This window comes from Onychomys torridus, chromosome 18, assembly GCF_903995425.1.
Source record: "Onychomys torridus chromosome 18, mOncTor1.1, whole genome shotgun sequence".
Lineage (NCBI taxonomy): Eukaryota > Metazoa > Chordata > Mammalia > Rodentia > Cricetidae > Onychomys > Onychomys torridus.
Window position 1 is genome coordinate 6,928,857 of NC_050460.1, and position 13,231 is coordinate 6,942,087.

Consider the following 13,231-nt stretch of genomic DNA (forward strand, 5'->3'; position numbering starts at 1 on the left):
CTCCTTATTTTCTTCATGACAGGCTTTCACTATGAATCCATGACTGGCCTGGACACCACCTGCCCCTTCCCCAATCGCTGAGACCACAGGTTATGCTACCATGCCAGCTATAGCCTTTCTTTATCTCGAACAGAGCAAAGAGCCTGTCTCAGTGAGTGAGGAATGGAAGACTCTTGAGAATTAATGGAGTCCTTTCCAATACGGAAAGGACAGAGGGACAAGGTCAGTAAGTGATATCAGTGTCTAGGAATGACCTATGCAAAAAAAAAAGTAATATCATGAGGTATTTCTTCAAATTCAAAGACAGAGACGTCTGAAAGATGAGTCCGAGGTTCCAGGTGGCAGCGAGGGGCCAACAGACAGAAATTACAGAGACGCAGAAGCAGCCCCAACGTCAAGAAGAATTTTCCACCACGTGTCTGTGATGGTCCTTTTTTACTGTCAACTTGACAAGACTTGGGATTACCAGAAACAGACTTCTGGGTCAAGGAGGTATTCAGGAAGTTTTAACTGAGGGATGACAACTCACCCTGAATGTGGGATGTCACCATCCCATGAGCTGGGGTCTCAAAATAAATACACAAAGGGATGTGAGTGGAACATCAGCATTCAGCGCTCTCTGCTTCCCGACTTCAGACATAGTAGCCTCGGCTCCAGCCGCACGTCTTCCCACCGTGACGGGGATACCCTTCACAAACTGGAAAACCCGAAGTGCTTCCCTCGGAGCGTGGTAACTTGTCTTCGACCTTTTGTCTCTCACTGGCCTGGAACTTTCCCCGAGGATTCTACACTAGCTCCTGAGCAAGCTCCAGGATGGACCGGCCTGCCTCCAGCCCCCAGCTCTCCATCACTGGGACTAGGAGCACTTACCACTGTATCTGGGATTCCAGCAAGCGTTTCACCAACTAAGCCATCTCTCCAGTCCCAACCCAAGGTGTTTGTGTGTTTGCTCGCCAGTTTTCTCTTGAGCCAGGCTCTCACATCGTGTAGCCCTGGCTGGCCTGGACCTCCCTATGTAGACCAGGCTGGCCTTGAACTCAGAGATCTGCCTGTCTCCCAAGTGTTGGGATTAAAGGTGTGGGCCTGGCTGTGCCTGAGTTTCCCCAGAACCTTCTGATCTTCCTGCACACCACAAGGGCGGAAAACGGTACATACGATTTGTTTACATGAAGCATCTACTTCCTAGAAGCAAGCAAGCTCACCTTGACCTTGGTAGCGGCTGGCTGCGTTGGGGGCCTGGCTCTGGGGGCTTCTCCTGCGGCTGGCCAGTCATGCTGTTCTCATACTGCTGGGCAGGAGGGAAGAAGCGACCTGGGTCTGAGGGAAAAGGATAAGGCAGGGTGACTTTCCCATCACTCACTCCCACATCACCATCATCTGGCAGAGGCCACTGTTCCAGAAGCTTCCCTCACCCTCCCTTGCACTGGGGGAGCCGTTGGCAGACGCACACCACAGACCTTTCCCAAGCTGTACAATGTGTCCAGAGGACTCTGAGGAAGAGGCCACTAAGATGACTTAGATGAGATCCCCAAAATAGCAAGACAAAGTTGAAAGGGAGCTATGGTGCCACAGAACAGCACTGCTCAAGCTGTATGTGTAGGCTCCAAGTACTGTGACTCAGTACTTCTCCAACCATCCCTGCCTAACTACAGGTACTGTGACACAGTACTTTTCCAACCATTTGTAACAAAGGACTGATTTGTTTTGCATCTTAATTTCTAAACATTTGACAAATACTTTTCTGATATATACGACAAATTAACTGCTAAAGAAATGGAAAGATACTCAAATTTTAAATTTTTAAATTATTCAGATTATTGTCGAGTGGATGTGATGGTTCCTAAGTGTCTACTCTCAGTTTCTGGCTTCCTTCATGGACTGAGGCAGGGACACCGTACTGGCGAGTCCCATTCCTGGAGCACAGCTGTGGAGCACAGCTGCACGGACACCCGTGCTCTAAGGCTCAACCCAGACACCCCCTAAGGTCTGGCTGGGGTCCTGGTTCAGGGAGTGCATACATAAGGAGTAATTTCAAAGTCTCCCCTGGACACGGAAAGTTAGTTATGAGGGTCTCTCTCCAGAAAGAGGAACCGCAATGACAACTTTGGTGAAGTGTCTCCAGCCATGTGGAGATAGGCACCGTCACCCACTTGCCATGATCAGGAAATGAAATGCAAGCTCATCTGTCTCCCAGCGCCCCTTGCGCCTTCCCAACCTGGGTTCAAGTCACCTCCCAATCAAGGACAACGAGGCCTCTATGATAGAAAGTACATCGTTTCCAAAACATTAAGAGGGCCACTCATGTTCACTCCATTTAACGCTATAAAAATGACCCGTCAGCCAGGCGGTGGTGATGCAGGCCTCTAATCTCTGTGAGTTCGAGGCCAGCCTGGTCTACCAAGTGAGTTCCAGGAAAGGCGCAAAGCTACACAGAGAAACCCTGTCTCGAAAAACAAAAACCAAAACAAAAATGACCCCTGTCTCGTGGGTCTCACGCAAGTGTGCAGAGGCTCAGGGCTGACGGAGTCTTCCTCTACCGCTCACTTACTCCCTGGACAGGTTTTCAGGTAAGCTCAGAGCTGGACCAGTTGCTACATGGACCCAGAGTCCGTGTTGGAATTACATACAGGTTGCCACGCTCATTCCACATTTATAGCGTTAACATGAGTTCTGGGGATTCAAATTCCTGACCCTCATGCCTGTGTGGTAAGCTCGTCAAGCAGCAAGCCATCACCTCACAGAAACAACTGAAGGAAAAAGAAGAACAAACAAAACCAACCAGGAGTTCTGGCTGCTTTCACAGAGGATGCAGGTTCAGTTCTCAGCACCCACATGGCGGCTCACGACCATTTGCACAAGAGAACTGGGACACCCAGTTCTGGCTCCATGGGTACCAGACATGCAAACAGATGTAGGTAAACACAAATAATACATACAGTACACACAAAATTAAAACAAACAAATATTTAAAAAATTAAAATCAGATACATTTATCAGATTTGTATGCACGCGTGTGTGCACATGATCATGGGGGGGGGGGACTTGAAGGAGTCACAGTGACTGGCAGTCAGAGGGCAACTTGTAGAAGTTGGTTCTCTCCTTCCACTATGTGGGGCCCAGGGACACCTTTATGTGACCAGCCATCTTGATTAAAGAAAGAAAGAAAAAAAATCAAGAAACCCTTTGTAGTGATAGTCAGCTTAAAAAAAGCAAAGAAAGAGAAAAGGAAAGGAAGGAAGGGAGGGAGGGAGGGAGAGAGGGAGGAAGGAAGGAAGGAAGGAAGTAACGAAGGAGGGAAGGGAGAAAGAAGAAGGGGATGGGGAGCCTCCCATGCCTCCCGTCTTCACGATTGCCTTGTGCCTGAGGGAAGCATTCCAGGCCCTTCTCACCCATCTCAATACTCAAGAGCAAATGCTCAGAGCTTCCACGAATCTGCTTTTAAGCAGTTCTTATTTTAAACTTTAGAAGCAGCTAGCCCAGAAGAAGAAAACTTCCCCTTTCAAAGGCTTGTTTTCTTTTTAATGCAAACACACACACCCTTGCTCCCCCATTCTAACCTAAAGCATCTGCAATTTTGGAGTTGGCTGCTCACGAAATTCTATCAAGAGGCTCGTCGTAAACATTCCTATGGCAACGGAAGTTTTTGAAGGCTGTCTGTACCGCTCCGGAGATGGTACATCATTAACTCTGAACGTCAGCGAGGAGAAGGTTCTGGGGGAGACATGTCTGTGTACAAGTCGATATAGCTATTGGCATCTGAACAGTGGGCTTTATGGGGAGCCAGGAGATGGCAGAGGGGAAGTGCAGTAAGGCTCAATTCCGGGGAGCTGAGGAGTCAGTTCATAGCCCCTATCCTGGGCTCCCTGTGGACCAGTTCTTGGAAGGGCTTGTCTCTCAAGTAAGCCTTGAGCCCAGGCCAGCAACTCAGCTTGTCATTTACTGTGGTCAGCCTTGGGGTGCCCTCTAACTCCCCAACGATGGGCTCATCACAGAGACTTAAGGAAGACAAACAACTAGCTATGGCCTGAGGTGGGGGGGGACACGACTCGATAAAATGCCCGCTACACAAGTTCACCAGTATCTGTACGCACATGTACAAACGTGCACACACCCACGCTAACAAGAATACATCCCACATACAGAACAACACACACACACATCCCACATACAGAACAACACACACACACACACACACACACACACACACACACACACACACACACCACATACAGAACACACACACACACACACACACCCCACATACAGAACAACACACACACATACATACACACACACACACACACACACACCACATACAGAACAACACACACACACACACCCCACATACAGAACAACACACACACACACACCCCACATACAGAACAACACACACACACACATCCCACATACAGAACAACACACACACACACACCCCACATACAGAACAACACACACACACATCCCACATACAGAACAACACACACACACACATCCCACATACAGAACAACACACACACATACATACACACACATCCCACATACAGAACAACACACACACACACACACACACCCCACATACAGAACAACACACACACACATCCCACATACAGAACAACACACACACACACATCCCACATACAGAACAACACACACACACATCCCACATACAGAACAACACACACACATACATACACACACACACACATCCCACATACAGAACAACACACACACACACACACATCCCACATACAGAACAACACACACACACACACACACACACACACACACACCCCACATACAGAACAACACACACACACATCCCACATACAGAACAACACACACACACATCCCATACAGAACAACACACACACACACATCCCACATACAGAACAACACACACACACATCCCACATACACAACAACACATACACACACATCCGACATACAGAACAACATACATACATATCCCATATACAAAACAACACCTCTTCCCCCAATTTATAAAAATGTCCAAGACCAGATAATTACAATTGCCCTTTCTTACTTAGATGAACTCAGTGGCTGGAATTAAGGGAAGGCAAATTAAATTAACTAATGCAGTCCAGTCAAGCATCCATTCGCTCATGCAGCTGTCTGATGGGCAGTAACGAGAACCGGCCGGCACCTGAGTCACGTGAAACCTCTCTGCCCTGACTCCAGGGAGCTTAGGTCTGGTGTCAATCAGAAACAATGGTGACTGTGGTTTTCTAACAAGTGGCTGCTTCAGTACCAGGCCAGCACAAAGAGGAAAACGAGCCCTGTGAAGCAAAGAAGAAAGGGTGCAGAGGAACCGTGCTGCTCACTGTGGTGGGCCTGTGCAAAGGTCCTGTGGCGGAAGGACGTAAGCTGTAAGCCGATTCCTGGCTTAGTCCCCAGACTCTAGTCTCTGTGTCAGTCAAGGTAGGCATTCAAGTGGTTTTTCTTTGTTTTTAATTAGTTCCACCAGGCTACCTGGAAGAAACCAGGAGCTATTTATGCATCCCTGCTAACTCCTCCCTCTTCCTAAGCTGGCACGGAGTATTCAAAATAGGGGCCACTTTTCCCTCCTCCCAGTGTATGAGACGTCCTGGGTGAGCTAGGACTGTTCTTTCTACACCTCTGCGTCTTGGTGAACTTCAATTTGGCCAACGGTGAAATCAGTTGGGCAGCGCTGATGTAAGAAGGGCAGTGCATGTACAGGCCGAGGTTATTAAACTCACTGCTGGGCCTGGGAGTGTAGCTCGGTGGTATTCACTTTGAGTACACAGCCCCTAGGCTCAGTCCTCAGGGAAGCAAAAACTTAGGGCTGCAGGACCCTCATGAGTCTGTAAGGAGGAACACCCCGACTCATGTACAGACCATGGGTGGTGAGGCTAAGGAGACCCGACTCCAGTCTGGCCCTGCCCCTTAAGGCCACACAGCCTTGTTCTTCTCCTTGAGAGAGACAGGATGTCCCACCCACAAGGGGCCCATGAATCGGTCTACACTGCTCCCAACAGGCCCTGGCAATGGGGTGGCCATTACTGTGGGGACAGCCATGATCCTCCCTCAATGTGAAAATCCAGAGGAATCCACAAGGATTGCCCAGTCAGGCCCTGGACAGCTGTGCAAGGCCGGAGGTCAGTCTCTGTGACTGACTCATGGGTTCTTGGTCAGTCTTCAAGGATTCACAGCTACCGTACTGGGTCCCAGAGTGATACTGTTGTCACTTGGGGACTCCACCCAGGGCCTCAGGGCTGGGGACCTAGGTACTAGGTCTAGCCCCAAACCCATCACTAATGATTAGGGGTCCTGGAGGCAGGCATGGTGAGCGGACTTCCACCTTACAGGAGCAAGGAGAGATGTCTCGGTCAATAAAGCTCTGCTGTGTGAGTGAGAGGATCCTTAGACCCTGGGGAGTGGTGCGGTGTGGCATGTGCCTGTCATCAGTGATGGGGAGGTAAAGGCAGGAGGGTCCCTGGGGCTCACTGGTCAGCCAGTCTAGCCTAATGGGACAGTGAGAGGCCCAGTCTCAAAGCAAACAGATAAAAAATACAGCAACCAATACAGCAAATAAGATGGGTGCCACCTCACCTGAGGAGGATACACTTGAGACTGGCCTCTGGCCTCCACACACTCTCACACCCACACCCACACAATCGTACACACCTCTGAATCACTACTGAGGTCACTAGGACACAAACATGGGAACCAAGACCTGGTGATTTGCCCAAGTCCACACGGAATGGCTGAGTCCAGACACTCAGCCCTTCCTCTCGGCCCCACTGCCGTCCTCTTCATGGGACAGAAACCAGACTGAGCCGCTTCCCAAGTGACCATCCAGGAAACTCAGGAAAGAAGCATGTCTTCCCAAGGACCCATGGCCGACAGCAGGCCACCAGCAAAGCCAGATCCACCAGACATTCTCGTCCTCCGCCTGAGCCTCCGTCTCCATACGGCACAACGAAGGTAGCAAATGTTGGCTCTCACACCACACAGCTTTTAGAATCAGGAAGAATGAAGACGAAGGTTAAAAAGGGTTTTATTGCACTGATGGTGTGTGTGTGTGTGCGTGTGCGTGTGCACCCATGTGCGCCCATGTGTGCGTGTGTGCGCGCGCGTGTGCAGTGCGTGTGCGTGTGCGTGTGTGCGCGTGTGCGATGGCGCCTCTGTGGAGGTGAGAGGACAGCTTTGGGAGCTGGTGCTCTGCTTCCAGGATGTGTGTCCTGGGACTGAGTTCAGGCTGTTAGACATGTGACAAGTACTCTAAGTGGAGTCACCTTGCCTGCCCCGGGCCGTCCTGTGGGGAACACATACAGAGACCCGGACGTCTAAGTAACGGGCTGTTCCCTTCAGCCTGATAGCAGCTGAAACGGAATGGACCTGCAGGGGTCGGGGGTCTGCCACGGAGGGACACAGGGTATAGCCCACTGGACTTCCCACATGGGAAGCTGGACCAAATGAAGTGCAGAGAATGCCCTCCTTGCCAGCCACCCACAGTGAGCTAGAAACTGGCAAAGATGGAAAAAGGGGGAAGGTGGGGAGGAGGAGGGAGGGAGGAGGGATGCAATAGGTTCCACAGAACATTCCAGAAGCAGTACCCAGCCATCAACTCGGTGAAAAATCAGACTCTGGGTTCTCTGTGATGGGATCTGGACTCACCCAGGGCACAGAGCCCCTGGTCTATGAAGGAGTTGTCTAGGTTAAGTTAACTGGGGTGAGAGACTCTCTGAGTGGAAGCAGCATCACCCATGGGCTGGGGCCTGAGGCTAAAAAAATAAAATAAAATAAAGGAAGGAGCCAGCTGAGCGCGGACTGCGTGCTGTCTGCTCCTTAACTGTGACCAGACGTTTCTTCACCTGCTACCACAACGCTTGTATCCCTGAACTGGAGTCCCAGGGAAATGCCCTTCCTTCAGCGGTCTCTATTGGGATGTTGTAGCCACGCCTCAGACACCAGGCTTTCTGTCACATGCACTCCCTCAGTGGCGAGGGCGGAAGGAGACTGCATTTTCTTACATTACTTACTTACTGCTGTACAGATGGGGGTGTAGAGGTCAGACGGCAACCTGCAGGAAAAAGTCAGTTCTCTCCTTTTCACCAGGTGGACCCGGGGACAGGTCTCAGGTCATCAGTCTTGGCAGCAAGTGCCTTTATCCACTAAGTCATCTCACCGACCCCCAAAACAGAATTTTCAAGCAAGGACCAGAAGCGAATTAGACATGAAGAAACTCTTAGCCTTTCTCCAAACTGTTCTCTCTTTCTTCAGATGCCCCACACCCCACAGAGGCTGAGAAAAGGGTGCTTTTCATGAACTGGAGGTGAGGACCCCCACCCAAGCCATCGCGAGATACAGGCGGGCCACTTCATCCAGCCATCACGTGTTCGATCACTCCAGGATGCAGGCGCTTGGGCCTTTCACGTCAACACTGAAGCATCTCAAACACTGACCCCGAAGGCCTCAGCCCAGGTCTCTGGTGGACGGAGGTCAGCCCTGTCCTCCACACTCCTTATCCACAGCTCCATGGTTTTCTGAGTCTCTGGCCACTCCAAGCTCCGTCCCTATCCCTGGGCCTTCGCACATGCCAGCTCCACTGCCCAGGACGCCTCTCCCCAGCTTCCCTTGATGGATGTCTACTGACAGCCCAAGTTAGAGCCTCAGGGGCTCATCTCAAATCCTCCAGAAAATTAACACAGTCACCACCAATTAACTGAGTAAGGAGTTGGGCACCCCATCCAGTCTGTAAGCTCGGCATCACGTCCTTCACCTGTTTTTCCCACCACTGTGTCTATTGTCTGTCTACCACAGCGGTTCTCAGTCCCGGCTGTGGTTCTCAGTCCCGGCTGTGGTTCTCAGTCCCGGCTGCCCATTCAGAGCAGCCAGGCAGCTTCAGAACCCAGATGCCTGGGTTCCACCACAGACCTACCAGACTAGAGTGCTGAGGGCTGAGGGCGGAAGCCGGTCAATAGAGCGCTCGCCTGGCATGCACAAAGCCCTGGGTACCAACCCCAGTACCGCATAAACCAGGTCTCATCCCAGCACTTGGGAGGTGGAGGCAGAAGGGCCAGAAAGTCACCTTCAGCTACATGGAGAGTTCTAGTCGGTCTGCGCTACCTGAGAGATGCTGTCACGAGTGGATGAATAAGTAAGCAGAATGTTGAGAGCCGGCCAGCTGCCTGAAGTGTGTGTGGCCAACCCTGAGACCGATGCCTGAAGGAAGAGGCCCTTTTATGCCTTAGAGCAAGCCTGAAGTGAGTTCCCCAGGGCCCTGCTCCCTCCGGGTGTTCATATAACAGACCATCCAAGAGTTGAGGCCAGCGAGATGCTAAGAGGGTAAAGTATTTACCGAATAAGCCCAATGACCTAAATTCCATCTCTGGGACCTACATTGAGGTGGAGGGACTGACTCCTGAAAGCAGTTGTCCTCTGACTTCCTCACAGGTGCCATGGCATGCCCAATACACAGACAGACAGACAGACAGACACACACACACACACACACACACACACAAGCATGCTGCCCTCCAGCCTAGAGATGAATTCCGAAGCGAGCCTGGAAGAGAGAGACACTCCTGCTGTTAAGAGGACTGCAATTCCTTTCTCCAGCTGTTCCTCATCTGGCTACTCCTGTCTGCTCACCCTGGTCCACCCCTCATCCTCAGAGCCGCAAGAACGGCCTGGCCTACTCCTGGAGCAATGGAAGTACCTGGAGCAAAGTCTGCCTCAGCCAGGTGGTGGCCCACGCCGTTCATCCCAGCACTCGGGAGGCAGAGACAGGAGGATCTCTGAGTTTTGAGGACAGCCTGGTCTACAAAGAGAGTTCCAGGACGGGGCTATGTAGAGACACCTGTCTCAGAAAACAACAAACAAACTTTTTCACTAAAATGTCTCCAGCTTTCCTGGACAGCAGAATGTCTAAATTCATTTCTTTTTCCCTTTTCTTTCTTTTTTTCTTTCCTCTTTTCTTTCTTTTAACAAAACCAGGAAAGTTAAAAACTAGTTCATACTGGGACGGGCCCTCCAGGCCAGCCCTGGGGAGCTGGATCTCTAGAGGCTCTTTGCAGAAACTGGCTGCAGGGCCTTGGGCTTGGGGAGCTCTGCACGGTGGGCCCTGGTCTGGCCTTCTCCAACAAGCCAGGAGTGGGCATTTGTTCCCATTCAACGACACAAACCATGCAGGTGTAGGAAGGTGGGAATGCTAAAACATGGTGGCCCTTGAGTATAACGTATCAAAGAAATAAATCAAATACTAGGAACACCCAGAACCATGGCATCCAGAGGGGGCGGGGCAGCTCCATGTCGTCTGGGGCAGGGGTGGGGTGGAGAGTGTTTGTTTAGCTGGGACAGATGGCAGTGCACAACGTGCAAACACACCCAATCCCCTTAGTTTGTATTTTCTTTTTGGAGACAGTGTCTCATGTAGTCCTGACTGGCCCCCGACTTACTAAGCAGCCAAAAGTTTTTAGGGGACTGGATTCTGTGTAGCTTTGCGCCTTTCCTGGAACTCACTTGGTAGCCCAGGCTGGCCTCGAACTCACAGAGATCCGCCTGCCTCTGTTGGGATTAAAGGCGTGCGCCACCACCGCCTGGCTGGGGACTGGATTCTTAAAGAGCATGCTGAGTAACTTCAACCACAGCCTAGAAGGTGGTGCAGATTTGTGTAAATGATTCCTTTTCTTCTGAAGCGTCAGTAAGTATGGGCTATTTATTTTTTGAGTGCTGAGTGTAGGCCAGGCGCCGGCTGTGGTGCTTTCTAACTCAGAATCGCATTGCGGAGCAGGGAAAGCCACTGTTGTGTTTCACAGATGAGGAGACTCAGGTTCAGAGAGGCCACGTTAACAATACATACGTTTGATGTCACAGACATACTTCCCACTGCCTGTCACTTGTGTGCTCTAACAGACTCTTCCAGGGGGCAGAAATGTCATTTCTGGGATGTATCAGTTCCACATCCCTGATCTCAAATGTTCCAAAACCTGAATCACCACAGGGAGAAATTTCTACACTATCACCCAGTACAGCAGCTCACACCTGTAATCCCAGCATTTGGAAGGCTGAGGCAGGAGGCTCTCTATGAGTTCAAGACCAGCTAGAGCAAGATCCTGTCTGAAAAAAACAAAGACACAGGCAAGCATGTATGAAAGTTCCACACTGTCACATCATTTCATGAACATAATCTTTAAAAACTATGTCAAGTTATGGGCCAGTGAGACGGTTCAGTAGGTGCTGGCCACACAAGCCTGATGAGTTGAGAGCAATCCTCAGAATCCAAGAAAGAAGGGGAAGAAAAATCCCCCTTATCCTGTGGCCTCCACATGCACACGGTGGCATGTGTGCACACAGACATATATGCATAATACCGGTAAATGAAGTAAAAATGTATTAAAACATTACATAAAGTTACCTTTTAACTTGTATGTGTTACATACATAAGAAACACAACCCATGTGTACACACGGGGCCGTTAGAAATCTCATTAATACAGGCAGATGCCCCCAAATCTGAAGTTAGCAACACTTCAGGTGAGGTTCTACTCAGCCTAGAGGTGAATAAGCTCCCCTGTTCAAATGGAAGGACTCTGACTTACTCAAAGTGTGCCCTCAGACAGGAGCTCTAGGCTTCAGGAGACTCAGTCCTCACCCCCAGATTCTGCCGTCCCCACATAATTCCTGGGTGAGCTGGAATGTGAGAGAACCACTGGCTTTCCCCAGGACCACAACAGCAATTTCAACTAAAAATCACTAAAATGGAAGTGGAGAGATGGCTTGGTGGTTGAGAGTATGTACTGCTCTTGCAATGGACCCAACTTAGGCTCCCAACATCTGGGCTGGAAGCTCACATCCACCAGGGGGAATCGCATGCCCCCTTCTGGTCTCCCCAGGCACCTGTACTCACATGCACATACCCACACAGGCACACACACATGTACAATCAAAAACAAAACAAGGCTGCAGGCCGCAGTCATGGAGAAGAGGAGGATGTCAGAGATTACAGCCTGAAGGAGGACCAGTCAGTGGGAGGTAAGGATATTGGAATCATATGGCTGATGCGCATTGCTGTGGGAGAGACTCTGGAGGAAGCATTTGAACAGTGCCATGGCCATGTTTGGTCACATGACAGGTACTGAGACTGTGGAACCTGTCTAAAAAATGGGGGAAGGAACCCAAGGTGGGGAGAATTTTCACTGAGCACTTCAGGGAACAGACGTCCAAGTAGTGACACAGTCAGCAGTTCGAATTCCTAACGAAGAGAAGCAGGACCTTTCTGTGACTGTTGCCGATTAATAGAAATGGTTAATTCAAGTTATAAGAGCTAGTTAGGAACAAGCCTAAGCTGTAGGCAGAGCTTTTGTAATTAATAAGAATTCTGCCTGTCATTATTTGGGAACTGGCTGGCAGGGCATGAAAAGACTCATTACATGTGACCACGGACATTTAACATTTCACACACACACACACACACACACACACACACACACACACACACACACACACATTCAGGCACATGCACACACACACAGGCTGTTGTGGAGATCTGATTTTGTTCTTCCTTGAAAAGACACAGTGATTCATTTTTTATAGTCTCTTTGCTCAATAAAAATGTCCAGAACTGAGACTCTTAAAGTATGCCTTTCAGATGTGGAAAACTAGGATATAGCCTTGGTCCATGGAGCCTAGAAAAAGAATTGTTTCATTTTTAAGGGAAAAAAAGAAAAAAATATTTTTTTAAAAAACCCATTAAACTGAAGAAAAACTCAGTTCCCTCAGCCATTAAAGACACACAATAGTCACAAGAGGTTGTGGCAACCCGACTGAGCTGCACAGAATGGATGTTTCCAGAGCCTACTTCAGAATAATGTTCAAGGCACAAGTCTGCTCCACTTTATTTTATTTTATCTATTTATTTATTTTGTGTGTCACACCATGAGTGCGGAGGTTAGAGACAATTTGTGGGAGCTGCGTTTTCTCCTTCTACCACATGAGTCTAGGGGCTGAACGCAGATTGCCAGGCGTGGTGGCAAGGACACACCTGCTAAGGCATCTTGCTGGCCCATATTTTATAAGTGAGGAGACTAAGGTTCAGAGAGGTCAGCTGCCCTAGCTCACTGGAAACACCCCGGTTCTACTAGACAGAACTCCCAAAGGCAGCTCAAACGTGGCACTGTCCGTCTTGTGCTGGATAACTCGTTGGGAAGGGTGTACGTAGCCCGGGACACCTGCAGTGGCAACCTGGA

General features: G+C 49.9%; 1 protein-coding gene across 7 annotated transcripts in view; it reads right to left on the reverse strand.

Annotated features, from left to right (window-relative positions):
• Positions 1-13,231, reverse strand: part of Trerf1 (transcriptional regulating factor 1) — a 212,864-nt gene that overhangs the window by 68,716 nt on the left and 130,917 nt on the right. For 6 of the 7 annotated variants that reach the window (XM_036167830.1, XM_036167832.1, XM_036167836.1 and 3 more), the window contains one exon: positions 1,203-1,317. The exons of the other annotated variant lie outside the window; for it this stretch is intronic. The gene's annotated coding sequence lies outside the window, so the exon portion shown is untranslated. The remainder of the gene's footprint in view (positions 1-1,202; positions 1,318-13,231) is intronic. 7 annotated transcript variants of the gene reach the window in all.